General features: G+C 43.8%; 1 long non-coding RNA gene across 1 annotated transcript; it reads left to right on the top strand.

Annotated features, from left to right (window-relative positions):
• Positions 1 to 20,600: 20,600 nt before the first annotated feature.
• On the top strand, positions 20,601 to 25,472 carry LOC133259066 (uncharacterized). Its single transcript, XR_009740255.1, has 2 exons — positions 20,601 to 20,755; positions 25,347 to 25,472. It is a non-coding gene; the product is annotated as an uncharacterized LOC133259066 (long non-coding RNA).
• Positions 25,473 to 27,120: the final 1,648 nt, after the last annotated feature.

Raw genomic sequence — 27,120 nt, 5'->3', positions numbered from 1 at the left:
TGTGGCCATTTTGAATTCTTAAATTATCAGAAAATGTTATTACTGTCATATGGAATTTACAGCAATATTACTGTCTGTAAAAGATAATAAAAAGTAAAGAATTAAGATATGTCCTATTAATGTTTTCTTGTAAGATACAAAAGAAATACAAATGTTGCATTTGTTTTATTTATAAATATGAGCTCTGAGGAATACTGAGCCTGCACAGAAAATAGGGAGACTTGGCTTAGTTTTACCAACCAAGTCTAAATCGTGGTTATTCCAGCCTATAAGCTAGGATCTATTCTCTTCCTTACAGGCCACTTACAAACCCCTGGATCAAAACAGGTGGTTAATGAATATTTTGTTGCTTCCAGAATTCCTGAAGTGGAGTGTTCTGAAAAATAACTTCTAAACCTAATGCATACATGAGTTGGAGGAGAAAAATATATTTACTAAAAGGATTGGGAAAATTGAGGCAAATTTTGTCTAGAGGCAAATAGACTTTATGCACCCCTGAAGTAGGATCCCTTTTATAATCTAGATTATCTTTTTAGTCGACTTATGAGTTTTTTCTTAATCGTGTTTGAGTAGATTATGGATTAAAAGTATCATTACAGAAATCTAGGCACATGTTGATTAAGCCTGAGTTTCTCTTTTGAAATGGAAGAAGTGGAAGGTTTCAATACTTTTTAACCCACTCATGAGCAGGGTCATGGGTTGAATTATGTCTCCCCCAAAACGCATATGTTAAAGCCCTAACTCCCAGTATCCCAGAAGTTGATCTTATTTGGAAATAGGCTGGTGACAAATGTAATTAGTTAAGATGAAGTTATATTGGAGTTGTTATAGTTGTTCAGTCTCTAAGTTGTGTCTGACTCTTTGTGATCACATGGACTGCAACTTGCCAGGCTTCCCTGTCCTTCAGTATCTCCCGGAGTCTCCTCAAACTCATGTCCATTCAGTTGGTGGTGTTATATATTGGAGTAAGGTGGGTTATAATGGAGTAGGGTGGGTTACACTGGAGTAGGGTGGGCCCCTACTCCAATATGACTGGTGTTCTTATAAAAGGGGGAAATTTGGACAGACAGGCATGTAGGGAGAATGCCAGGTGAAAACTGGAGGGATGCTGCCACAAGTCAAGGAGCTATCAGAAACTGGAGAGAGACCTGGAACAGAATCTGTCCTCGGAAAGAGTCAGTCCTGATGACACTCGATCTCAGACTTCCAGGCTTCAGAACTGTAAGGCAACAAATTTCTCTTCTTTAAATGGCCCAGTTGGCATCCCTTTGTTATGGCCCTCCTGGCAAGCTAATACAGGTAGTAATTGCCACAAGGAAGTGATCAGTGTTAATAAAACTATACACAAAATACCAACCAATTATTCTGCTAATTGTTTTTCTACTTATTGGTATTAATCCTCATTCAATATTTAGCCATTATGTAGTCATGATTTGAATTTAAATATTTCCTTGGGAAATATACATTATATAATTTTCTCTAGAGTCATAAGTAGATTTGAGTCCAACGCCACTAAATAATACAATTTTAGAATCATCGTATCTTTCCTCATTACACATGAGGAAATTAAGGTAGAAAGGTTGCTGACAAAGCTAAACTATGGAAGTACTTTCTGTCCCCAAAGAGGTAAAGTGGGAGAACCTGCAGATCTCTTCCGTTTTAACTGACTGCCTCATAGCACAAAGGCAGACTTTTCCAGGCATGAAGGCTCACAAGTGTATTCTGGATACTCTTGAAATGCAGGTGTACTGTTAGTGCTATGGCAAGCAGAACGTAGATCAAAGAGGACCTGAAAACCTTGAAACTGAGCTTTTTTTAGTGAACCCTCCAGAGGCATCTGGGAGCTCCTTACTACCTTGGCTCCCTGTAGCTGGTGTTTCTGCCTCTAATTAAAGGCAAGTTAAACTCTCTTTCACCCAAGTTACACCTCATCTCTTGAGCCTTTCCCTGCACCGATATATGCATTCTCTCTTCCACCTCCATTGATTCCTTCTCTTTGCTTGGCTAAGTCCTACATTTCTGTTATGGGCTGAATTTGTCCCTCCAAAATTTTCATGTTGAAGTCTTAACCCCTAGGATGTCAGAATATGACTATCTGGAGACAGGGTCATTAGGGTGGGCCCCAACCTGATAAGGCTGTGTCCTTGTAACAGGAGGTGGTCAGGACACAGATATCACTCAGGAGAACAGCAGGTGTGGACACAGGGAGAAGGGGGTCACCCTCGAGCCAAGGAGGGTGGCCTCAGAAAACATCTTGATTTTAGACATCCAGCCTCCCTTTCCAAACCACGAAGAAATACATTTATGTTATTTAAGACCCCATCTGTGATCCTTTGTATGGCAGCCCCGGCAAACTAATACAACTTCCTTGAAGACTCAGACAGCTTTTAACTACCACATCATTTCTACTCACTTAGGGCAGGGCATATATTAAATTGTTTTTCTCCTTAGCCTTATAGAGTTTCTCCCTAGTTCCAAACATAGAACCTACTAAGTGCCATGTTGTCAGAAGAAGTAAATCATGAAAGAAATATTCAATACGAGATTATGCACAAGTATACCTCTAAGGATCTCAGCATAGCTGAGTCTGTTATTGCACTCTTTTCATAACATATTTTAAGCAGAAGTAACTTTTAAAAAATTTTCTTTCTTTTTGGCTGCTCTGGGTACTCACCACTGTACCTGGGCCCTCCCTGGTGGCGGCAGGCAGGGTCATTCCCTGGCTGCGGTGCACAGCTTCTCATTGTGGTGGCCTCTGTCATTGCAGAGCATGGACCCCAGAGCCAGGGCTCAGTCGTTGTGGCCCACATGTCCAGTTGTTGCCCCATGACATGTGGAATCTTCCTGGACCAGGGATTGAACCTGTGTTTACTGAATTAGCTGGCAGACTCCCAGTCGCTGGGCCACCAGGGAATTCCTATGCAGAAGTAATTGATGTAAATTTAATTCTTTTTTTTGCCTTTTCCAGAGTCTGGGCCTGGGCTTAGAGTCCCAAGTTCTGAATATTATTAGCTGAATTCCTTCCAACGTGTATTAATTATCGTGTGTGTGTATGTGTGTGTGTGTGTGTGTGTGTGTGTGTGTGTGCACAGTCATGTCTGACTCTATGTGATCTCATGGACTCTAGACCCCCAGGCTCCTCTGTCCATGGGATTTTCCAGGCAAGAATACTGGAGGGGGTGGCCATTTCCTATTCCAGGGGATCTTCCTGACCCAGAGACAGAACTGCATTGGCAGGTGGATTTTTTATCACTGGGCCACCTAATTATAGCACTTCTTAATCATAGGGAGTTTGATAAACCAACCCATCATCTTTGGTGATAGGTGATGGATGTTACAGAAACATGCTATTCATCCTCCCACATTATATATTTCTAGGGAGCAGGAGTTTTCCGGAAACCAAGCCTTAATGCAGAAGAATTACTTTAATCTCAAGAACTTCAGGTGCTATGGCAGAATCAGGGGTGTATAGTTTTATCCCATAAGGCTCTTCAGTATCTCTAATCATGGAGTTGTCTGTAAGGGACCAATGTGTCATCCTGACTTCCCAAAATCTGGTAGTAGCCTTAGTTGTTGTGGGAAGCATAGTAACGACCCCTCAAAGATGCTAATCCTAGAACTTATGACGTGGCAAAAGGGACATGGCAGACAGGATTAAGTTAAGAATCTTGAGATGGAGAGCTTATCCTGGATTATCTATGTTCACCCAGAGTAGTCTCAAGGGTTCTTATACATGAAAGAGAGAGGCAGGAGGGTCATGTGACTAATGACATCAGAATGATGAGGTCATGAGTCAAAGAGAGCAGGTGGTTCGTGGGAGCTGGAAAAGGCGAGGAGAGATTCTTCCTCGATCTTTCAGAAAAAGCACCATCCTGCCAACTCTTTGATTTTATTCCCAAGAGACCCATTTCAGACTCTGACCTCCAGAATCGCAAGGTCATGAATTTGTGTTGTTTTAGGCTACTTAAGGTTGTGGCCATTTGTTCCAGCAGCAACAGGAAGCTCGCAGCCATCTGGTAACCTGGTCACGCAGCCTGGTGTCTGAAATTGCAGCGCTCCTAAAAAAGCTGAGTTCAGACAGCCCTGGGGACCTCAGAAGTCCTTTGCACCAGCCCCAACCCCAGACACACTCTGCAGGCAGGACCTGGGGCCCTGGGAAGACCTCTCATTTCCTGACTGTGACAGCTTCGAAATAGCAACTTGAGTGATCTGATCTAATCAGATGACATTTCTAGTAACCTAATTTAATCAGGTCTGATCCAACTGGCTTATTATCTGCTTGATCTGATTTTTCAGCTAAATTGATTGATTAATTTACCAAATTAATTCATAAAGACATATTCATGTCTGTTAATGCCTAAATAAATTACTGCATTTAGATTTTGTTTCAGGTTTGTTGGTTTTGTTTTTTTTTTTTCTTAAAGGATAAAGTGTCAGGCACCAGACTGGCAGAGGACTTTGTGGTTGTTTTCTCTGAGAGGATGAGGGTTGGGGGAGAGCCATACGTCACAGCAGGCTCTGCTGGAAACAGGCTCAGTGTTGGGGAGGGGTGAAAGGAAGACCAGGTCCCCAACTCATCATAAGGACCAGTCCATGGGGGAGGGACATTCTGAGACCCAGAGCGATAAGCCCGAAGAGCCTGGATTTCCTCTGTTGCCATAAAGTTTTAAAACCCCAATCTGGAGATTTCCCTGGTGGTCCAGTAGCTAGGACTCCTCACTCTCAATGCAGAGGACCTGGGTTCGACCCCTAAGCAGAGAACTAGATCCCACACGCTGCAACTAGGGGCAGCCAAATAAATAAATAAATATTCAAAAAATAAAAGAAAGCCTCACTCTGGGTAGAGATGCATTTGAGCTAGGTGTGTATGGTGGACATACTGCAGATATCAAGTGAGCCTTCTATTCAGCCTACCCCAATACAGGAGCAAAATGCATGTGTGTGTGTGTGTGTGTGTGTGTGTATGTGTGTGTGAAGTGATGAAGAGGAGAGGAGGGCTGGCTTTAATACAAGAGGTACCTCACAACAGCAGAACAGATAGTATCTTTCAATGCCTGTACATCCTGCCAGGTGCCCAAACCTTGAGCTAGGAGGGGAAGCCTCCTGTGGAAGGGTACACAGCCCCTCGCCTCCAGTCTGTGATCTCTGAGCATGTGTTTAGAGATAACACGTGCAAGTCTCATAATGCAGAGCCGGTCACACAGAAGAGACAGTCAGTTAATGACCGAGATGCAGATGATGGTGAGGGTTGTTAACGGCAACAGTGCTGGCGAGGTAAAGTGCTTACCCTGCCATTACTATTTCCTTCTTTCTCTCTTATTTATCCATCTTTTCATAACTTTCTTATTTTTCTTCAAGCAACCCAATGTCTTTCAAAGAATTTCAGGTTTAAAAATCTCCAGAGCACCCACAGACTTCTGGAGAAAAAAATCAAAACTGAAAAGTCTTTCAACTCCTACTCCTTTTCACTTCTAATCCACCCAAGGTATTAATTAGCCTCGTTTCAAAAATTATGGACTATTCATGAAATCTCAGCCTGATATTCACAGGTCTTCCTGGCCATCTAGCTCTTGCCCCTTCTCCAGCCAGAGGCAGTGACGCTTAGATCTTCTGAATGAGGCTGTAGAACAGAATTCAGAGTTTCAGGGCTGCTGGCTCACGATGCCTTTGCATGCCATGTATTGGGTTAGCCAAAAAGTTCATTCTGTTTGTTCTGCACCAGGGTATAGAAAAACCCGAACAAACTTTTTGGCCAACCCAATAGTTACAGCTGCAGTTTCATAAGAGACTCTCAATGCTCTAAAATTGCTAATTTTAAAAATTATATTTTGGAGGAAATCAGCACTGAAGACAAAGTTGGGGAAAAAATAGTTATATTAAAAATGTCAGTAACGATAATAGTTTATTAAGCATTTCTGTGAGCTGGGTACATTCTAAGTCCTTTATAGATATTAAGCCATTTTGCAGATAATAAAACTGAAGCCTAGTGAGGTCAAGGAAACTTCCCAAGATTATCCAGCTGTAAGCGGTGACACCTGGGATAAAACTCTAACGGCATATCCAGTTGACCCTTGAACAACAAGGGTTTGAACTGAGTAGGTCCACTTATAGGTGGATTTTCTTCCCTAAAGATAATCTATAGTATTACACGATCCACAGCTGCCTGGGTTCAGGGATGCAGAACTGTGGATTCGGAGGATCGACTACAAAGTTATACACTGGTTTTTGACTGCTCAGAGGGTCAGCACCCCTAACCCCTCCGTTGTTCAAGAGTCAACTGTATCATAATCACAGTTCCAACCATGGAAGCAAGAGAGCAAACGAATGGCTGTATTTGTTATCAATAGCTGTGTAACAAAATCCCCCTAACTTCACTGCTGGGAACAAGAGACATTCATTGTCTCACAGTTTCTGTGGGGCAGGGCTCTGGGGGGCTTATCTGGATCCTCTTCTCGATGCCTCTCATGAGGTTGCAGTGAAGCTGGGCTGCTATACCTCCAGGCTCCACTGTGTCTAGCACATCCACTGTTATGGCCGCTGGCAGACTGCAGTTCCTTGCCATGTGGCATCTCTGTACACTGCCCATGTGTCCTGATGATGGGCAGTTAGCGACCCCAGCCACAGAGCACCTAAGCAGAACCCACAGCTTCTTATCCTCATCTCAGAAGTGCAGACCATCATTTACCACATTCCAATCATGAGAGGCAAATCAACAAGGCTGGCCACACAGATGGCAGGGGGTGATCGGAGTACCAGAAGGCAAGGCTGACCAGAAACACCTGCCACAAAAGCCTCTGGAAGTTGGGCAGGTCAATACGAGCAGAGCAGGTAAACGTGAAGCTCAATGGCCAGAGATGTTTCCCCCATATTTTTCATTACAGTTTCCAATACAGGGGAATACCGTTTTGTTTTGTTTTCCTCTTTCGGGAAGGAAGATTTAGTTCTTATTTTCTTCTATACTTCTGCCTTTTCTGAAATGTCTCCACTCTTTGGGAGACTTGTGCCTGGAATGATTGAGTTCAGCACTGTCTCTTTGGAAGATGAGGCAATAAATAAAGCAGGATGACATTTTTGCCTCCATCTGGTACCAGATGAATACTTTATGCATCCCTCTGGTACCAACTATCTCTTCCTTTCAGTAACACCTCACGTCCCTGCCATTTCATTGTGAGGCATTAAAACTAGGTCAACCTGCTCTTTCATTAAATTTCCCTCAAATATAGCACTGTCAATTTCAGAATGGTTTTTCTGGGCCTGGTCAGTCAATGAGAAAGCCTGAGGAGCCTTGGGGGTTGCCATGGCAACCGCCAGAGAAGAAGGGAGATGACACACAGGTTAAATTAGCTGTCTCCTGTCACCCGGAGCGGCTCGGGGCTGGGGCGGGAAGGCGGAGGGCTGTTCCTGCAGCCGGGAGCCAGACTGAGATGCTGGATGCATACAGAGCAGCAGGGAAGGACCAGAAAGGCAGGCCACAGATGCAGGTTGGCCAGAGGGGATACTCAGCCGGCGGAGCCCAGCCCTTCCTGGCACGGAGAATCGGGGGCACTCTTCCTTACCACCCCAGCCTCCATCTCCCTTTCTCAGAAACCCCCAGTCTGCATGTGCTGTGAATCTAACATCTCCGGTAAACAACTTCTCCTGAACAATGAATAAGAAGCATGGGCTAGAAAGAGGGGCAGGGGCTCAGGAATCAAGGTCGGTGGGACTGGAACCCCGCCCAGGTCCTGCGATGAGTGTGCTTCCCTGTCCTGCAAGACAGGCGCAACTTTGTGCTGTCTGCTTCCGCGCATGTCCTGTTTTCTTTCTCTCCCTTCTCTTTATTTTTAACACAACCTAAATAATGTCTTTTCCTTGCAAGATGTTCGTTGCCATCTGCTGACCAGACTCAGTCACTGCAAATAAAACTGCAAACCTGATACCCAGGCAAGAGGTGACTGCAGGTTCCTGTGTCCCTGTGTCCCAGAGCTTTGGAATTAATGAAACGAAGGCTGATGTCCCTGTTAAGACAGGGTCATGGTGGTTTGAGGACCAAGAAGCAACGGTATTCCAGGTTGGCTTGATAGGAGATTGAAGAGAGAGGAACGAAGAACGTAGATGCCAAATCAGCGAGTTCATGACAAAATGACATCACCATTTAGCTCTTCAGATATGTAAACAAAGGGCAAGCATCCTGATATTTCTTTATAAAAGTTAGTTGATAATATCACCATGTCATGTTTTCAGGAGGAAATGATAAATGCAGACATGATATAAAATAAAGGGGAAGTGAATAAACATGAGTTGTTAGGATTGATCCTCTCAGGGGCCAGGCTGGGGGGTCAGTGACTAACGACAGAGGCAGGGACGAGACCAGGCTGCCCCCACCTGTACAGACGTAGATCTGCATGTGTCCAATAGTTAAAATGATAAACCCAGCTATAATCTGTTATAGAAAATATATCCTATTCTCCTCCCTTGAAGAGGGCTTCCCTCATAGCTCAGTTGGTAAAGAATTCCCCTGCAGTGCAGGAGACCTTGGTTTGATCCCTGGCTTGGGAAGATCCCCTGGAGAAAGGAAAGGCTGCCCACTCCAGTATTCAGGCCTGGAGAATTCCATGGACTGCATAGGCCAAGGGGTCACAAAGAGTCGGACTCGACTGAGCGACTTTCACTTTTCCCTTGAGGAATATGGCTTCATAATGACATGGAGAGTTGAATTAGAATTCAGCCCTCGGAATTCTTCGATCTGAAGTGCCAGAATGACAACCTGAAAAGACATCCAGCCTCCATGCCCCTGGGTTTGGACTCAGAGGCCTTCTGTCCTCGCCCCTGGGTTTGGACTCCGAGGCCTTCTGTCCTCACCCCTGGGTCCCTCCCGCGGGATACGGCGGCTGTGATGTGTGGTAATCCCAGCATCACATCCAACGTTACGCGGCCTCAGGTACACACACTGGAATCCCATTGGTCCTCTTGAGGACTTTCTGGGGGAAGAGAAAGATGGAGATGCTGAGTTGATGTAGGGTAGATAATTCTAGGGTCCCGGGTCCCCATGTGCGTGATCCAAAAGGGGAATATGGCCCCTCGGCCCCTTGGGCTCTTGTCAGGTGGGGAGGAGCCTGGCTGGGGAGAGGAAGAGCAGTCCTTCTAAAGTTCGGCGCTGGGGCTGGGAGTCTTCTTGGGCCCATTTCCAGGCACCGCTGATGTGACAGGAGGTAAGACATAGGAAGGCCTGGCCAGGGGCAGAGACTGGGAAAGTCCACTGCCGCTCGTTACCCCACATCACATGCACGGATCCCTTTCCTGACTCTCCTCAAATTACACCCATTATTGAAAGTTATTTGTGTCAAAACCTCTTTGCAATCTCCTGGCATGATAGCATCAAACTTCTCTGCTGGTTGCACCCTTCTTTAAGGTGCTCGATCTCCTGGGCTCCCGTCCATCCTTTCTCTCCCTGCCTCGTGTACTTTTGGAGAAAGCCTGGAGACTTTCCCATCACCTGCCCCACAAACCCTTTGTCTGATCACCTCTAGCTCCCCTCTCCCTTTTTTTTTTACTGCGTCCCAGTGGCATGTGGGATGTTAGTTCTCAGACCAGGGATCAAACCTGGACTCCCAGCACTGGAAGCACAGAGTCTTAACCACAGGACTGCCAGGCAAGTCCCCATCCACCCAGCTCCTGAGAACCACCAGTCAGCTGTCTCTATGGAAGGATGCTGACTTCCTCTGGCCAGTTTGGGTTGGGGAGGGTCTTGGGGTAAGGTGGGTGCCGTGACACAAATCTTCGCAGCCACAGGGCTGTGGGTGAGGGGGCAGTTACCCTTGAGGGAGGAGCAAGTGTGTGAGCATTCCAAGCCTTGATCTGTGAATTACATGCCTATTTCCCTCCACACTCAGCCGAAGACTCTCTTCTCCCAGGAACCTCCCTGTCCGATTTAGATGACCTCTTTCCTTTTGTGACCTTAACACATTCTTCTATGATAACATTAATGACCTTGATCTATTATTTCCGATAGATGTTTAGTCACCTGGGTAGAGGAACCACATCCCATTTTGCTTTGTCTAATGCCTAGCACAGCACGAGTAGGTAATTCATAAATGCACGAAGTTGAGTGCACCAAAAATGCCCAGGAGACTGGGAAAGTCAGTGAATGCTTAATGCATGAATTACAGCTTGAGCTGGGCTCATGCATGAATTACAGCTTGAGCTGAGCTCATGCATGAATTACAGCTTGAGCTGAGCTCATGCATGAATTACAGCTTGAGTTTTCTCTAATTGCCTTGGACTTTTTCAAGTGATTTTGAAATTTGAATTTTCAAGTGATTTCAAGAATCAAGTGATTCTTCCCCATTAATTGTGGTCAAGTGGATCCTGACCTCATGGCAAGGTGAACACACTCTTCCTGACCCTTTCTTGAAGCTCTTTGCTGCATCAGCACCATCTCCAACCACCCCTCCCCCCAACCTCAACCCTAACCCCGCATTTACACTCCAAAACCTCCCCAGGACTTGGGACCTATCCAAGTTCTATCCAGCAGTCTAGGGCCTTTAAAGCCAAGGGCAAAATAAAATATCAAGACAGGATCAAAGAATTCTTGATGGCAGGATGGTAAACTGAGTCAGAAAGGAGATGGAGGTGGTCAGAGCATTTGCCACTGTGATGGTGGAGGGTGGTTCAGTGCAGGGCATGATGGAGAGAGAGGAGGTTCGCACGATGTGACCCAGTGTTCAGGTCATGCAGAGAGCACCGGCCCTGCCTGCAGTCTGGGGGGCTGCTGGTGGGAGGGGCTGCTGGGGAGACCCGGGGCCTTCTGGACAGCACAGATAGGCCTCGTTCTTCCCTGACCGCTTGTCATTTGTGTGACAGGCTGCTATTTTAAAAGATTCTTTTCGGCTTCCTCCATGCTCTCCTTGTTGGTCATCCTCGCTGCTCTGTTACAGAGGTGTTGGGGCAACTTTTTTTTTTTTTTTAAACTTTCTCTCCCTCTGTCTTTTATTCTTTAAAAGGAGCATGTCCAATTTTTTTCAAAACAATAAAGGAGTTTATGAGAAGAAGAAAAAAGAAAAGTGAGGCCAAAAAAAAGGAAAAGCAAATAGGGATTCTGAGACCCATTTCTGTTCAGATTTCATAGCCCACTGAGCACTGATCGGCCCAACAGAGCCAGCCTCAGTTAGAAGAGCCTACTAGAGGTTGTGACTCTGTCTGCTCCTGGTGCTTGTCTGTAGCTGCCATATGGTGAACTCAGAATCTGCCCCACTCAGCAGGAAGCCTGGAGACTTTCCTGGTGATCCAGTGGTTAAGACTTCACTTTCCAAAGCAGGGGATGCAGGTTTGGTACCTGGTCAGGGAGATAAGATCCCACATGCCTTGTGATCAAAAAACAAACAAACAAACAAACAAAAAAACCTACGAAAACAGAAGCAATACTATAACAAATTTAATAAAGACTTCCAAAAATGGTCCACATAAAAAAAAAAAAAAACTCAACCAAAAAGAAAAAAAAAAGAGGAAGCCAGGCATGGAGTTGAAGGGGTTTCAATGTTATTTTTTGGCTTGAAAAAAAAATCCACCGTGATCTTTTAAATTGCTTTTGATGTTATGAATCCTCACTCAGTGACCTTTGCTGTGTGTTTTCCAGACTCTTGGTTTCCCTTATATTACATTTTCCTTCCTTGACTTATTTCTGAGAAGGAGACCGGAATGTTCTGTGGCTTTTCTGAGCAGCAGGAACTTGCCATCAGCTCCTTGGCGTGAATCCGCACTTTCCTCCCAGCAGACTTAGTGATCCTTTTTAACAAACACGTCCGGCACATCGATCTTCTGCTCAAAGCTTCCCATGGCTTCCCAGCTTCCTCAGAAGAAACCTGAGGAAGTCCTCCCTGTTGTCTATGAGGTCCATCAGGATCTGTCCTGGACACCCCTCCGCGTCTATGGGCATTGCCTTCCTGTCTGTTTTATGCGGCTCCAGCCCCATTAGCCCCACCTTGAGGTCTGTCATCCCTTGAAGGACATGTCCACTTCTGGCCACGACACTTATTCTTACCACTGCCTGGGTCACGCTCCCTTCACAAAGCTCTGGGGCTTTACACCCTCGTCCCTTCAGATCTCTCCTCAGACGCCCACTTCCTGAAAGATCTTCCAACTGCCCTACATAAACCTTCCAACTGTCATGCTCTATCATCTTTATTTTTCTTTGAAGAACTCATCTCCAACTGTCATAATATCTTTTTCCATTTATCATCAATTATCTATCTACCTATCCGTCTTTCTGTTTTGTGTCAAGCCACTAGAATATAAGCTTCAGGAGATCAGAGACTTTCTTTTTTTTAACCACTGTATCTTTACTATACAGTATCAGCCCATGGGGTCACAAAGAGTGGGACAGGACTGAGCGACTGAACTGAATAAATGCTCAATAAATCTTTCGGTTCAGTTCAGTCACTCAGTCGTGTCCGACTCTTTGCGACCCCATGAATCGCAGCACGCCAGGCCTCCCTGTCCATCACCAACTCCCGGTGTTCACTCAGACTCATGTCCAGCGAGTCAGTGATGCCATCCAGCCATCTCATCCTCTGTCATCCCCTTCTCCTCCTGCATCAGCGTCTTTTCCAATGAGTCAACTCTTCGCATGAGGTGGCCAAAGTACTGGAGTTTCAGCTTTAGCATCATTCCCTCCAAAGAAATCCCAGGGCTGATCTCCTTCAGAATAGACTGGTTGGATCTCCTTGCAGTCCAAGGGACTCTCAAGAGTCTTCTCCAACACCACAGTTCAAAAGCATCAATTCTTCAGCGATCAGCCTTCTTCACAGTCCAACTCTCACATCCATACATGACCACAGGAAAAACCATAGCCTTGACTAGACGAACCTTTGTTGGCAAAGTAATGTCTCTGCTTTTGAATATGCTATCTAGGTTGGTCATAACTTTCCTTCCAAGGAGTAAGTGTCTTTTACTTTCACAGCTGCAGTCACCTTAGTGAATTAATTAATACATGGATGACAGTCAGACTTAATGATATTCCAGTTATTAATAAAAGTGTCCTCTCTATTCCTATGTGTCTATAGAGAACAGGGTTTCTAAACATGAGGACCAGAGGATGGCTGTTTTAGAGGGACTGTTTAAAATGCACATTTCTGGGCAGAGCGGCTGAGTCTGAAAGCTTGGGTAGGGGCAGGGTGAGCTCTAACATCTGTGTTCATAGCAAAGTCCTCAAGTGATTCTCTCACCAAAGCTTGAAATCCTTGGGGCTATCCCACTGTATGAAAGAACAAACAAGAGAGAGAATGGGGACAATGCAGACAACCAAGTTCCTTCTCAATGAAAGGCAGCCAATTGCCTTTTTTTGAAGGAGTTGTTGTTCAGTCGCTAAGTTGTGTCTGACTGTGCAACTGTCATAATATTTTTTCCATCTGTCAATTATCTATCTATCTACCTATCCATCCTTTCTTTCTTGTGTCTATCCACAAGTGTCTAAGCTCCAGCAGATCAGAGACTTTCTTTTCTTTAATGACTGTATCTTTCTACACAGTATAATGTGTAGACCCCATGGACTGCAGCACTCCAGGCTTCCCTGTCCTTCACTATCTCCCTGAGTTTGCTCAAACTGCTGTCCAATGAGTCTGTGATGCCACCCAGCCATCTCATCCTCTGTCATCCCCTTCTCCTCCTGCCCTCAATCAATCTTTCCTTATCCTCAATCGGCTCTTCACATCAGGTGGCCAAAGTATTGGAACTTCAGCTTCAGCATCAGTCCTCCCAAAGAATATTGAAAGAATAATGTTTAAAAAAAAGGTAGAAGCAAACAATATCAAGCAAACTAAATGCATCAGAGATGACTGGATACAATGATTACAGTTGGCTCTTATTTAAAAAGAATTTTAAGAGATTCTAATTCTCCTGGGTCTATACAGCCCATATTATAATTCAGTAATAAGGTTCCTTGTCATTTCCCAGATTCCCAAATTTAGATAATTTAAGGAATATCCATGACATCAGAGACCACCATAATTCTGAGCCACCAGTAGTAATATGACTAATGGCAACTTCTTTTCCTTCTGAGAAGAACATAGTATCTTTCAGTTCAGTTCAGTTCAGTTCAGTCGCTCAGTCGTGTCCGACTCTTTGCGACCCTATGAATCGCAGCACACCAGGCCTCCCTGTCCATCACCAGTTCCCGGAGTTCACCCAGACTCACGTCCAGCAAGTCAGTGATGCCATCCAGCCATCTCATCCTCTGTCGTCCCCTTCTCCTGCCCCCAATCCCTCCCAGCATCAGCGTCTTTTCCAATGAGTCAACTCTTCGCATGAGGTGGCCAAAGGACTGGAGTTTCAGCTTTAGCATCATTCCTTCCAAAGAAATCCCAGGGCTGATCTCCTTCAGAATGGACTGGTTGGATCTCCTTGCAGTCCAAGGGACTCTCAAGAGTCTTCTCCAACACCACAGTTCAAAAGCATTAATTCTTGGGCGCTCAGCCTTCTTCACAGTCCAACTCTCACATCCATACATGACCACAGGAAAAACCATAGCCTTGACTAGACGGACCTTTGTTGGCAAAGTAATGTCTTTGTTTTTCAATATGCTGTCTAGGTTGGTCATAACTTTCCTTCCAAGGAGTAAATGTCTTTTAATTTCATGGCTGCAGTCACCATCTGCAGTGATCTTGGAGCCCAGAAAAATAAAGTCTGACACTGTTTCCACTGTTTCCCCATCTATTTGCCATGAAGTGATGGGACCGGATGCCATGATTTTAGTTTTCTGAATGTTGAGCTTTAAGCCAACTTTTTCACTCTCCACTTTCACTTTCATCAAGAGGCTTTTGAGTTCCTCTTTGCTTTCTGCCATAAGGGTGGTGTCATCTGCATATCTGAGGTTATTGATATTTCTCCCGGCAATCTTGATTCCAGCTTGTGTTTCTTCCAGTCCAGTGTTTCTCATGATGTACTCTGCATATAAGTTAAATAAGCAGGGTGACAATATACAGTCTTGACGTACTCCTTTTCCTCTTTGGAACCAGTCTGTTGTTCCATGTCCAGTTCTAACTGTTGCTTCCTGACCTGCATACAAATTTCTCAAGAGGCCGGTCAGGTGGTCTGGTATTCCCATCTCTTTCAGAATTTTCCACAGTTTCTTGTGATCCACACAGTCAAAGGCTTTGGCATAGTCAAGAATGCAGAAATAGATGTTTTTCTGGATCTCTCTTGCTTTTTCCATGATCCAGCAGATGTTGGCAATTTGATCTCTGGTTCCTCTGCCTTTTCTAAAACCAGCTTGAATATCAGGAAGTTCATGGTTCACGTATTGCTGAAGCCTGGCTTGGAGAATTTTGAGCATTACTTTACTAGCGTGTGAGATGAGTGCAATTGTGTGGTAGTTTGAGCATTCTTTGGCATTGCCTTTCTTTGGGATTGGAATGAAAACTGACCTTTTCCAGTCCTGTGGCCACTGCTGAGTTTTCCAAATGTGCTGGCATATTGAGTGCAGCACTTTCACAGCATCATCTCTCAGGATTTGAAATAGCTCAACTGGAATTCCATCACCTCCACTAGCTTTGTTTGTAGTGATGCTTTCTAAGGCCCACTTGACTTCACATTCCAGGATGTCTGGCTCTAGGTCAGTGATCACACCATCGTGATTATCTGAGTCATGAAGATCTTTTTTGTACAGTTCTTCTGTGTATTCTTGCCACCTCTTCTTAATATCTTCTGCTTCTGTTAGGTACATACAATTTCTGTCCTTTATCGAGCCCATCTTTGCATGAAATATTCCCTTGGTATCTCTAATTTTCTTGAAGAGATCTCTAGTCTTTCCCATTCTGTTGTTTTCCTCTATTTCTTTGCATTGATCACTGAAGAAGGCTTTCTTATCTCTTCTTGCTATTCTTTGGAACTCTGGATTCAGATGTTTATATCTTTCCTTTTCTCCTTTGCTTTTCACTTCTCTTCTTTTCACAGCTATTTGTAAGGCCTCCCCAGACAGCCATTTTGCTTTTTTGCATTTTTTTCCCATGGGGATGGTCTTGATCCCTGTCTCCTGTACAATGTCACGAACCTCATTCCATAGTTCATCAGGCACTCTATCTATCAGATCTAGGCCCTTAAATCTATTTCTCACTTCCACTGCATAATCATAAGGGATTTGATTTAGGTCATACCTGAATGGTCTAGTGGTTTTCCCTACTTTCTTCAATTTCAGTCTGAATTTGGCAATAAGGAGTTCATGGTCTGAGCCACAGTATCTTTAGGCCTCTCCTATTCAACTTTATCTATGGTTTTATCTAACAGCATGGGACACTTTGGAGGTCATTACACAGACCAAGCAAGACACAGTCCAGATTCTGCAGATGAGCCTGGTGATGGCAGAACAATTCTTAGAGGAGTCTGTGATGTAGGACTAACTGCATTTTCAACTCACCCATGATTCTGGGTAATAATAATAATTTGTGCTACTTACTCATTCCAAAATATTTATGAGACTATATAAAGATATTAGGATAGCAATGAACATTATCATCATAATTGCTAATTCTGTGAACATTTAATATGTATCTGGTTCTAGGACCTCATATAGGTGAGCTCATTTAATCATCATGGCGATCCATGAGCTAGATACTGATATGTTTTCCCCAGTAGATTAAGAAAATAAAGCACAGAATTGTAGATGTTGAGGTAATACATAAAATTATGTCAAGGCACTTACATAACAGAAAATAACAAATTCTATAGAAGATCATTTCAACCTATTACAGGTCTAAGGGTTTTTTTTTTTTTTTTTTAATGTCTGTGCAAAGGAATCTGGGAGGTATGAACATTTGCATTGGATAGTACATTTCTTAAAGGAATTATAGACTCAGAGATGGGGTGTGAAGAAGAATGGGAAGAGGGGCAGGACACAAAGTCATCCCAGGCAGAAGAATCATCAATGTTTAAGTCATGCCTAGCTTGGCATCTGGGCGCCTATGTTGGAAGGGCCCATGCCCAGCCAGGTTGAGGATTTCTAGGGATGTCGCATATTGCTGGACTTGAGGCCTCACCTTGACCTCTGACTCGGTCTCTTCAAGTCAGCTCACCTGGCTCACTGCAAATTGCCAGGAGGAAGACCATAAAGTATGGGAGTGAGATCTTTGTCAAAGAGTATTTGTTTTTTTTTTTCTTTTGGCATGCAACAGATTATGAAAATCAAGACCTAGAATGAGCCCCACCGTGACTTATAAATCTTGAATATTGAGCACTTTCACTGTCTGCTCCTGGACAGCACCAGGGGGCGCTCTCACATATTCGGTGATTTCCTTAGCCCCAAGGCCATCACAGTAAGGCAGGAGAGTAGGGAGACTCACCCAGCTTTTGTGTAAAGCTTGCTCACAGGCCTCTGCCTTTCTTGTGGTGAACCTAGCAGTGGGGTCTGTGTCTCAGCTCCTGGCTCCGAGCACAGAGCTTGTAGCTGCATGTCGTGGGCCAGGCCTCCGGTCCCTCTGAAGCCTCGCTGCTGCTCAGCAGGGCTGCAGCCTGAAAGGCCGTCCTCTTCTGGCATTATTTCCATCATCCGTCTTAAGACTAAGAACTTCCTGTTGCTCACCACGCTGGTTCCTGTCTTCACCTCATCTTCCATCTGAAGCAAAACACGGCAGTTTTTTTTTTTTTTTTTAATGTGGACCATTTTTAGAGTCTGTATTGAATTTACTACAATATTGTTTCTATTTTAGTTTTTTTTTTTTTTTTAATCTGGGTCACAAGGTATGTGAGATCTTAGCTCCCTGACTAGGGATTGAACCCAGACCCCGTGCACTGGAAGGCCAAGCTTTAACCACTGGAACGCCACATAAGGCCTGCGGTGGATCTTATGACATGCAGCTCAAGTTGCTGCTCTGTCCTCTGTGTCCAGAAAGCTGGATACAAATTCACTGATGGCTGATTTCAATATCTTCCACATTAGGCCCGCTTGGAAGAGTATTAGAAATATCTGGGTTGAGAAAGATTTCTGTCCTTTTATCAGAAACATCAGCTTGTTCACTTTAAATTTGTTAGGAAAAAAAAATCTCCCTGCAATTAAATCAACCTGTAATTTCGATTCCCTGTAATCGAAATCAACCTCAAGTAAGGAGCTGAAGCAGAGATGGAATAGGGGTTGGTTTACCAGGTAGAAAAATCTGTGCATTAGGAAAAGGGGCGGGGCAGGGGGTGGTGGGTTTGGCTCTAGTTGTGGTGCAATCTACTCTTCTATGATTACATATTTATTTGTATATACGAAGCTCTTTTCTAAAAAAGGAAGCTTGAATAATGAGTTTAAGATCTTTAGAGTGTTAACAATAATGATGATTGTGTTTGTATGTTGAGTCATGTAACATGAGCACAAAATAATCACATTAATATATTTTCCTAAATAACCTGCACTTCCTAAGACTCTTATTTGAGTGGAGAGTAATACAATCAATTGAGTTTTTCTTTTTCTGCACAGAAGTTCCAAATTCATATTTAATTCCCTCAGCTTCCTCCTGTGCATCTGGTACAAACCTCAAGCCCGGGTGGGGCCGCACTGGATTATAAACTGTAAACAGAGGGTGGAGAGAGAAGCACAGAAGGAAGAAGCTACCCTGAGCTTCCCTGATGAGAGAAGACAACATTTTTTGCTGCAGGTTTGAAACGTGGCCTCAGGGACCACTGTTTGCTTGCTCATCTCAAGAATCAACAGCGGCAGGCAGCTCCCTTTCTCCTGCAGTTCTGAGATTCACCACTAAGAGGCGCTGCTGTCTCGAGTTCCACCGCAGAGATACCAAACTGAAAGTTGGGGGGAAAAAAATCAATGAGGGTGAGATCATTTCCTCCGCGCGTCTTTCCACTTCGGGGAATGTTTTTCAATTAAAACGCCAGACACATACAATCATCATTCATGGCCTGCCTCTTTCAGAGCTCGGTTGGAGGAAAGGGCCGGCAGGACCAAGCCTCTTTATTTTAAGGAGCTGCCTGCGCCATGGAAAGAGATGCCACAAATAGACCTGAGAAAAATAAGAGAATGGGGACTTAGCAGATGCTCAGAGCCGTTTTTCTTTATAAATATCTCCGGCCACTTCCCACTCCCTTCCATGTCACTGCAGGCCATTAGCACTCTATTTTTGTTGCCAACAAGGTCTGGGCTGGGGGCCTACCATGCTTCTCCTCCCAGCAGATAATCTCACGGGGGCAGCACTCCTGGGCCCAGGGTTTGACATCTTGTTATTTTTATGCCAGTAGACTGCAGTATCATAACAGCATATACCTTGTGCCAAAGAATGGCTTCCAAGCTGACAAAGTTTGGGAGGGATTATCTTGAAGGTAAACTCCGGGATCTCAAAATGCCCTCTGGGCACTTTATTTAAACCCATTGCAAAACAGGTGACAAAAATATATACATCTCGAGGGTGACCTAGAAAATAGTATCATATCTTCTCCAGTTGCATAATCACCCGAAGAAGGCCTGCCTGAGTCTAGAGAACATAGATGGCCCGCTGGTTGTGATTACAATTGGGGTCCAAGAAAGGGGTCCACGTCACCCTTGCTGCTGTTCTTCAGTCGCTCAGTCGTGTCCTTTTCTTTGTGACCCCATGGACTGCAGCACGCCAGGCTTCCCTGTCCTTCACTATCTCCCAGAGTTTGCTCAAACTCATGTCCATTGAGTCGATGATGCCATCCAATCATCTCATTCTCTGTCGTCCCCTTCTCTTCCTGCCTTCAATCTTTCCCAGCATCAGGGTCTTTTCCAATGAGTCGACTCTTCACATCAAGTGGCCAAAGTATTGAAGCTTCAACATCAGTCCTTGCGGTGGATATTCAGGGTTAGTTTCCTTTAGGATGGACAGTATACAGATTATAGATTTAAGGTTTGATCTCCTTGCTGTCCAAGAGACCCTCAAGAGTCTTCTCCAGCCCTGCAGTTCGAAAGCATCAATATTTCGGCGCTCAGCCTTCTTTATGGTCCACCTCTCACCCTAGATGTATCCAAAGGCATCCTCTGTTTTCCTACTCGAATTGCAATTCTACTGTGAATCCCTTTGCGATAAATTGCGATCTGAGGGTAGAAGGTGGATACTGCCTGAAGCTGCAGCCAGACCGAAGTGTGATTTCTACGTGGAGAATGATGGATTTGGATTCAGGGGAAGGAAACAGAGTCCAAGGGCAATGCTAAATAGAGGATACAGAAAGAGGTCCCCCAGCCACCAGGCACATGGAGGCTGTGGGTATAAGAGGAGGATGCCTGGAGCCCCAAGGGGCACTCAAAACAGGACCTGAGGCAGCAAAACTCAGCCTGATGTTGGACCATGTGAAATGGCTCTTTTTTGTTGTTGTTGGGGGGCAGAATCAGATGGCTCTGGAGCCAAGCGATCCTGAATACACACGGGGTCTGGCAATGCTGGTGGGCAGCCCTGCTCCAATCTGGGGCTGCTGGCTCCTGAACTCTTAGAATATGGAGCCTACATTGATCACACCTCCCAAGACCCCTTGCATCACTGCACTTTCCCTAAACTCGTTGGGTTTTGATGTCAATTGTCCTGAACCTTTCTTCTCTAACACATCCAACGAGTGGCATCTCCATGGAAGACACTCTGTCAGTTAGCTTGGCACAGTGCCGCTCGCTATACAATTAAACCGGAGGATGGTTTAGGCCCATTTCATGTCCTACTAATTCTTGTTCTGCCTTTCTTGTTTCCATTCATCAGATGACCCTGTGGCCTGGAAGGAGGCATTTGAGGGCCTGCTGGTCTATAAGATGGGGAACAAAGGAGAATCTACAGGAACAAGGTTTTCACAGGTGTATTTGTTTATCAGCATCTCTACTGCAGATCAGCAAAAACTGCCGTAAAAAGTCTGACATGCTTGGGCTTCATTTGGGGGTCTCTGGAAGATTACATCATGATAAAAAAAAAAGGAGCTCCTGTCCAGGACTCTGTACTCCCTGGACCAAACGCCGGCTTCATGGGAAGCATCTGGGGGCCGTGACAACCAGAGCTACAGTGGATGGGAGGCTGCGGGCTGAACTGGGTGCTGCAACTTCCAGAAAGGAAAGAAAAAAAGAAGGGTCCACCTTCTAGTTCTCAGCTCTGGCTCCTGTTTGTCAGAAAGCTGGGTGAAGTATGCAGATAGTGAGGAGGGGTACCTCTGGGGCTAGGAAAACATCCCAGAAACCCAGAAAGTTCCTGTAAGTGATCTGACAGATTCAAAGGCACTTTCATCCTTCCAGGTTTACATTTTGGAGAATTTCCCTATAGAGGAAATTTAAAGAATCTCTTAGAAAATAGTACAGAACAGACAGCATATACCAAAATCCAATCACATTCATGTTGAGTTTTTTCATGCTTATCTTCTTTCCATTCACGAGCAAATAACAGTCACAGTTGTCCTGCTCAACTCATCTGTACACACTCCACGATCCAGTCCCGAGTTGTTCAGCTCCAGAACAAACCCCAGCTCCAGCTTCAGCTCCTTTAAACTATGATAGGTGGTCATACCTCTCAGCGGATTCATCACTATTAAAATATTCTGAGCCTGTGCTGTCTGTTGTACTGGCCTCTCATTCAAGAGCCTCAAGGTAAACAGATTTATGAGACATGACTGTCAGATGAGGGGGACGTTTTTTATAAACACCTTCTCAGGGTAACACCAACAGTGGTGCCGGCTATATTTTAAAGAATAACCTCATTTGGGAATGAGTGCATAGGCTCCTACAAAGACTATCTTGAAGGGAAAAACAAGCATTGGTCAAGCTGTGCACTTTATGCATTCATATGTCAATTTCATTCCTCAAAATTGACTCATATCTGGACCTTGATAGGCATAGATCACTTTTGGAAAGTGAATGTATTCCATTTGAAAGACTTCAGATAGTCAGCAGTCGACTTTTCTTTGCAGAGGTTTCCCAAGTAACTACCTTCAGCCCAGCAGATTCCTAGCCCAGGGTTTTAGAGAGATGACATTGACAAGGGTGTTAAATGCAGGTAAAACACTCAAGAGTTAAGAGGCTGACTCTGGGGCCAGGCAGCCCTGGGTGAGAGCCAAGTCACATCCAATGCTGGCAGGCCCCCCTGAATTCAGAATTCCTTGGCTCCAGAGCTGATTTTTTACCCTTTCTAGTTTCCAAAAATGGCCATTTCATTTGATTCCATTCAGTTGTAAGCTCTGCTGCCTTAGACTTGGACCTGTAATCAGAAACACAAACCAGATTTAATTTCCATGGGTGGGTAACTGTGGTTATGGTAGTACTATAGAACAAAAGTTAGGTAACAGTTTATATGGAGAAGGAAATGACAACCCACTCCAGTACTGTTGCCTGGAAAATCCCATGGACAGAGGAGTCTGGCAGGCTAGAGTTCACGGGGTCTCAAAGAGTCAGACATGACTGAGTGACTGAGCACAACCATTTATGAGTGCAGACGTATAGCCATGCTTTTGGGTTTTAAATAAGTGTCATAAAATACAAACACCAAAGTTTGGATCTAAAGTAGCCTACCTGCTCCCACAGGGTCCAAGCATCTTGGGTACCCAATACTTTTTTGACCGCACAAAGCCTAAAAAGAGTTATTCGCTCTGACTATTCTGCAACGCAGTTGTAGACTGAGAGCTGTTGATGAATTGACAGTGAGCTTCTATTAGGTACAAAGCAGAAGGGTGACTCTTTGATATAATTACAGAGTTACACACAGAATGGTAAATGCCTTTCAAAACCATTTGGTCTGCAAAAATTCAATTCAGCCTGCACTGAGCCACCAGTCACACCAGTGTTTACCCGTTATTTATTTTATCTTCTGTACCCCACACAATTTCTTTTGTCAGGTCATCTCCTAAGGCTAAACGGAAGCTAACTTCTACCCACAGAAAATATTGCAGTTGACCAAAAAATTTCGTTTGTGTTTTTTCCGTAAGATGTTATGGGAAAACCTGAACGAACTTTTTCAGACAACCCGATATATTCAGATCGCTCATTAAGCAGCTTTATTTAAAAAGCGTTACAAGGACAAACGAGAGGGAGAAGCCAGTTGTCACTGGACTCAGACTGAGTAGTTGAATTTTTCATCTTATTTTATGCTCCAAGGAAACAGCTGAATCTAAAAAACAGAGACTCTTTTAGAATGCATGCTGCACTTCTACACTGGTCTTCTAGTGCCATGATCAGTTTTTCCACAACTTAAAAAGACAGCTTTGTACTTTTGCTGTTGAACTCCATACATGTGAAATTACCCACAGACAAAAAGACTCTCTTATCTTAAAATGTATTCTCATGATCTCCAAACTTTTAAAATACAATGGTAACATTCTCTAATAAATCAAGGCCTACTATATACTTGGGGGTGAAATCATCAGTAATGAGAAGAGAAGTAAGTTATATTTCAAGTAGTCATTTTGATAAATGCACCTTCAGGAGCCTCTTTTTTTGTGAAATGGATGGTATGGAGATTACTTTTATTGGAGATTTGGTTGGCAGAGGGATTTGGGTAAAAACTAAGGTGAATAAAGACTGCCATTTTCTTGCTGTTCATCTTTGCTAAAATGGTTAGCATTATCATTGATGTATAACTTCTCAGAAAAATTCTTTTAAAGTCAGTTGTTTCTTTTATAAGGATACATCTATTTTATTTTATTATTATTATTATTTTTTTGGATGTGCAGCCTGGCATGTGGGAACTTAGCCCCCCAACTAGGGATCAACCCAGCTCCCCCTGCAGTGGAAGCTCAAGCCTTGACCACTGGACTTCCAAGGAAGTCCCAGGATATATCTATTTTAAAATTAAGAAACATCATCTAAAAAAAAAAAAAAGAAACATCATCTAGGAAGTTACTCCATCCAATGTGAACCTAAATTGCAATGCATCACAAGACACTGAAATCAAACCGTCACTGAGGACACACCATTCCTCATGATAAGAGGCTCCTCCTGCCCCCCGTGTGGCATCTAAACCGTATAAGACCAATGCGGGCCTTGGTCTTAACTGGTATTTTAAATAGTATTCAAAAGAATTTATTTTTACAGAAGGCAAGTGGAAACAGAATACAAAGATTTCCTCCTAAACCCCAATGAATCACCTTATGTACTTGCTCACTCACCCATCTTAAGACCATTGGTTTAAGATTGCTATCTCTTTACATGCACCCCAGTGTTCATCGCAGCACTGTTTATAATAGCCAGGACATGGAAGCAATCTAGATGTCCATCAGCAGACGAATGGTACATTTACACAATGGAATATTACTCAGCCATTAAAAATAATACATTTGAATCAGTTCTAATGAGGTGGATGAAACTGGAGCCTATTATACAGAGTGAAGTAAGCCAGAAAGAAAAACATCAATAGAGTATACTAATGCATATATATGGAATTTGGAAAGGTGGTAACGATAACCCTGTATGTGAGACAGCAAAAGGGACACAGATGTATAGAACAGTCTTTGGGACTCTGTGGGAGAGGATGAGGGTGGGATGATTTGGGAGAATGGCATTGAAACATGTATATTATCATATGTGAAATGAATCCTCAGTCCAGGTTTGATGCATGATACAAGGTGCTCGGGGCTGATGCACTGGGATGACCCAGAGGGATGGGATGGGGAGGGAGGTGGGAGAGGGGTTCAGGATGGGGAACACGTGTACACCTGTGATAGATTCATGTCAATGTATGGCAAAACCAATACAATATTGCAAAGTAAAAAAATAAATAATTTTAAAATAAATTTTTTTAAAAAGATTGCTATCTCTTAAACTGTGAGTCACTGGCACCAGAATTGTGAGAAATAATTATTTAAAATGGAGATTTCCAAAGTCTATTTTGGATGAAATGTTTCACGCTTTTGAAAGTACAGTCTGGTAGTCTTTATTTGAGTAATAATAAATATTGTATACATGTTGTTAGATACTTCTCCAAAACTTTATATGTGTATTAAACAATTTAATCCTTAGACCAATACTATGGAGTATATATTCTTCTTATGCCCATTTTACAAGTGGAGAAGTTGAGGCACAGATAGGTTAAACAACTTTCCCAAGGATCCATGCTAGTAATTGGCAGAATCTGGATTCAAAACCAGAATTGGAATTAAAAATACTCTTAAGCACTGTGATGTTACTTCTCTAGATGATTCTAGTACACATGTGGTTTAGAATTTCTGATTTACATGATTTTCTGAACACTTATACTTAGCTGTTTCTGTGTCAAGTTATTTGTAAGATCAACAGGAGTTAATTTTAGGAGTTAATTTTTATTGATAAACATTAACCTCGTTAGATTAGTAAATAATACGTCCCAGGAAAATGGAAAGTTAAATATGCCAAAAAGTACACAGTATTTGATAACTTCCTTAATTAATTTACAAATAATGACTAAAATTGCAAGTTTTTTTTTTCTCTCATTTAGTGTTTTAACAAGACAAAAGAGGTCACGCTGCTGTCTGAACCCACGTGCCACTTCTTAGCAGGAGTAACTGAGAACAAATGTTTTTAGAGCAGTGTCCCTGGCATCAGAATAAAAGAAGCAGCTCCATTTGGATGTTCTGTGCAGGTGGGGTCTATTTTTAGTCTCTCCAGCTATATCTGTGAAGTGGAGGATAGCAGATGATCCAGTCTCTTGACCAGTGCTCAAAGACAAAGACCCCATTAAAACAGCGGCTGCACCGAAGGCACAGAGCTGTTGCTCTTGGGGTCTCAACACAGCCAGGATCTCTGACTAGGTTTCACTTTAAGGTGTTGGGTGTACGAGTGATCTACGTCACTCATGTAACTGCTAAGGTCAGAAGCCACGGTAAAGTGCTGCAACATCACCAAGGGAACGTGTTAAAAATACAAACCCGGGACTTCTCTGGCAATCCAGTGGTTAAGACTTCACCTTCCAATGCAGCCGGTGTGGGTTAGATCCCTGGTCAGGGAGCTAAGTTTCCACACGACCCCTTGACCATAAAACCAAAACATAAACTACAGAAACAAAGTGTAACCAATTCAATAAAGACTTAAAAAATGGCCCACAGCAAAAATAATAATAATAATAATAATACTTACAATATATCTTAAAAAAAAATACAAACCCTTGGGACTCACTTTTAGAGGTTCTGTCCAGTGAGGTCTCCAGGACTCACATTTTATGAGAGATCCCAGGTGAGTTCAGTGAAGGTGGTTTGATTACCACACTGAGAAAAAATAATGAAGAAAAGAGTCGCCACTAGAATGGATATAAGTGGGACAGAAGATAACACTTTGAATAATGAAAACTATCAATCACACAGAGCAGCACAGAGACGGACCTCAAAATTTTGTTTTTTCCTCTTTGCACCTCAAAAGACCATGGAAAATGATGAATGCAGGAGGCAAGGAAAGAAATGACGCTAATTCTCAGAGGTCCTTCCTCGGTTGCCCCTTTCTTTGGCTGAGAACAAGGACAAAAGAGCCGTTGTATATCACCCCTAGTCTGCACGATGTCTGATGGCCAAAGAAGGTGGCCATTTGGGGGCCATCTTTTGATCACCACACAGAGGTTGCGCTGGGAATCAACAGGATCAACCAGGAGCCAAGGGTGGTCTATTCTGGTGTCATCTGGTTCCTACAGGAGGACGTGATTGGATTGTTTGACTAATGGGTTGGCAGGAAACTAGCACCCGCTGCTCATGGACTGTCCTGGTCCTCTTGATAAGCAGAACTGTTTGGCGAGTGGGTCTTATCCACTAGAGCAACGCAGAGAAAGAAACTGTCACTAGGCCATTTGAGTCTCTCCCAGCTTCAAAGGTCAAGGTGGCACATAATATTTGTAATATTGTGATTAGGGCTTCTTTGACAGCTCAGTTGGTAAAGAAATGTGGGCCTGGTCTTCATTCTGTTCCTGGCACAGAGCTTCTGAAATCCTTGGAACTTCCTAAGCACTGAGAACAATAAAGGTGTCTTTTGTTATGTTAATGAAGTGACTTTTGGAAAGCCTCTCCAGTGACTGAGAATGGAGCCTTCGGTTGCCAGGGGAACCAGCCAGGCGATTAGAGGTGGGGCCTTCCAGTCCCAACCCTAGACCTCCAGGGAGGAAAGAGGGGCTGGAGATTGAGTTCAGTCGATGGCCAATGATTTAATTAATCGTGCCTATGTGTGAAGCCTCTATAAAAATTCTGAAGGACTGGGTTTGGAGCACTTCCAGGTTGGTGAACATGTGGAGA

This window comes from Bos javanicus, chromosome 13 (genome assembly GCF_032452875.1).
Source record: "Bos javanicus breed banteng chromosome 13, ARS-OSU_banteng_1.0, whole genome shotgun sequence".
NCBI classification, from domain to species: domain Eukaryota; kingdom Metazoa; phylum Chordata; class Mammalia; order Artiodactyla; family Bovidae; genus Bos; species Bos javanicus.
This window is presented reverse-complemented; position numbering and strand designations above follow the sequence as displayed.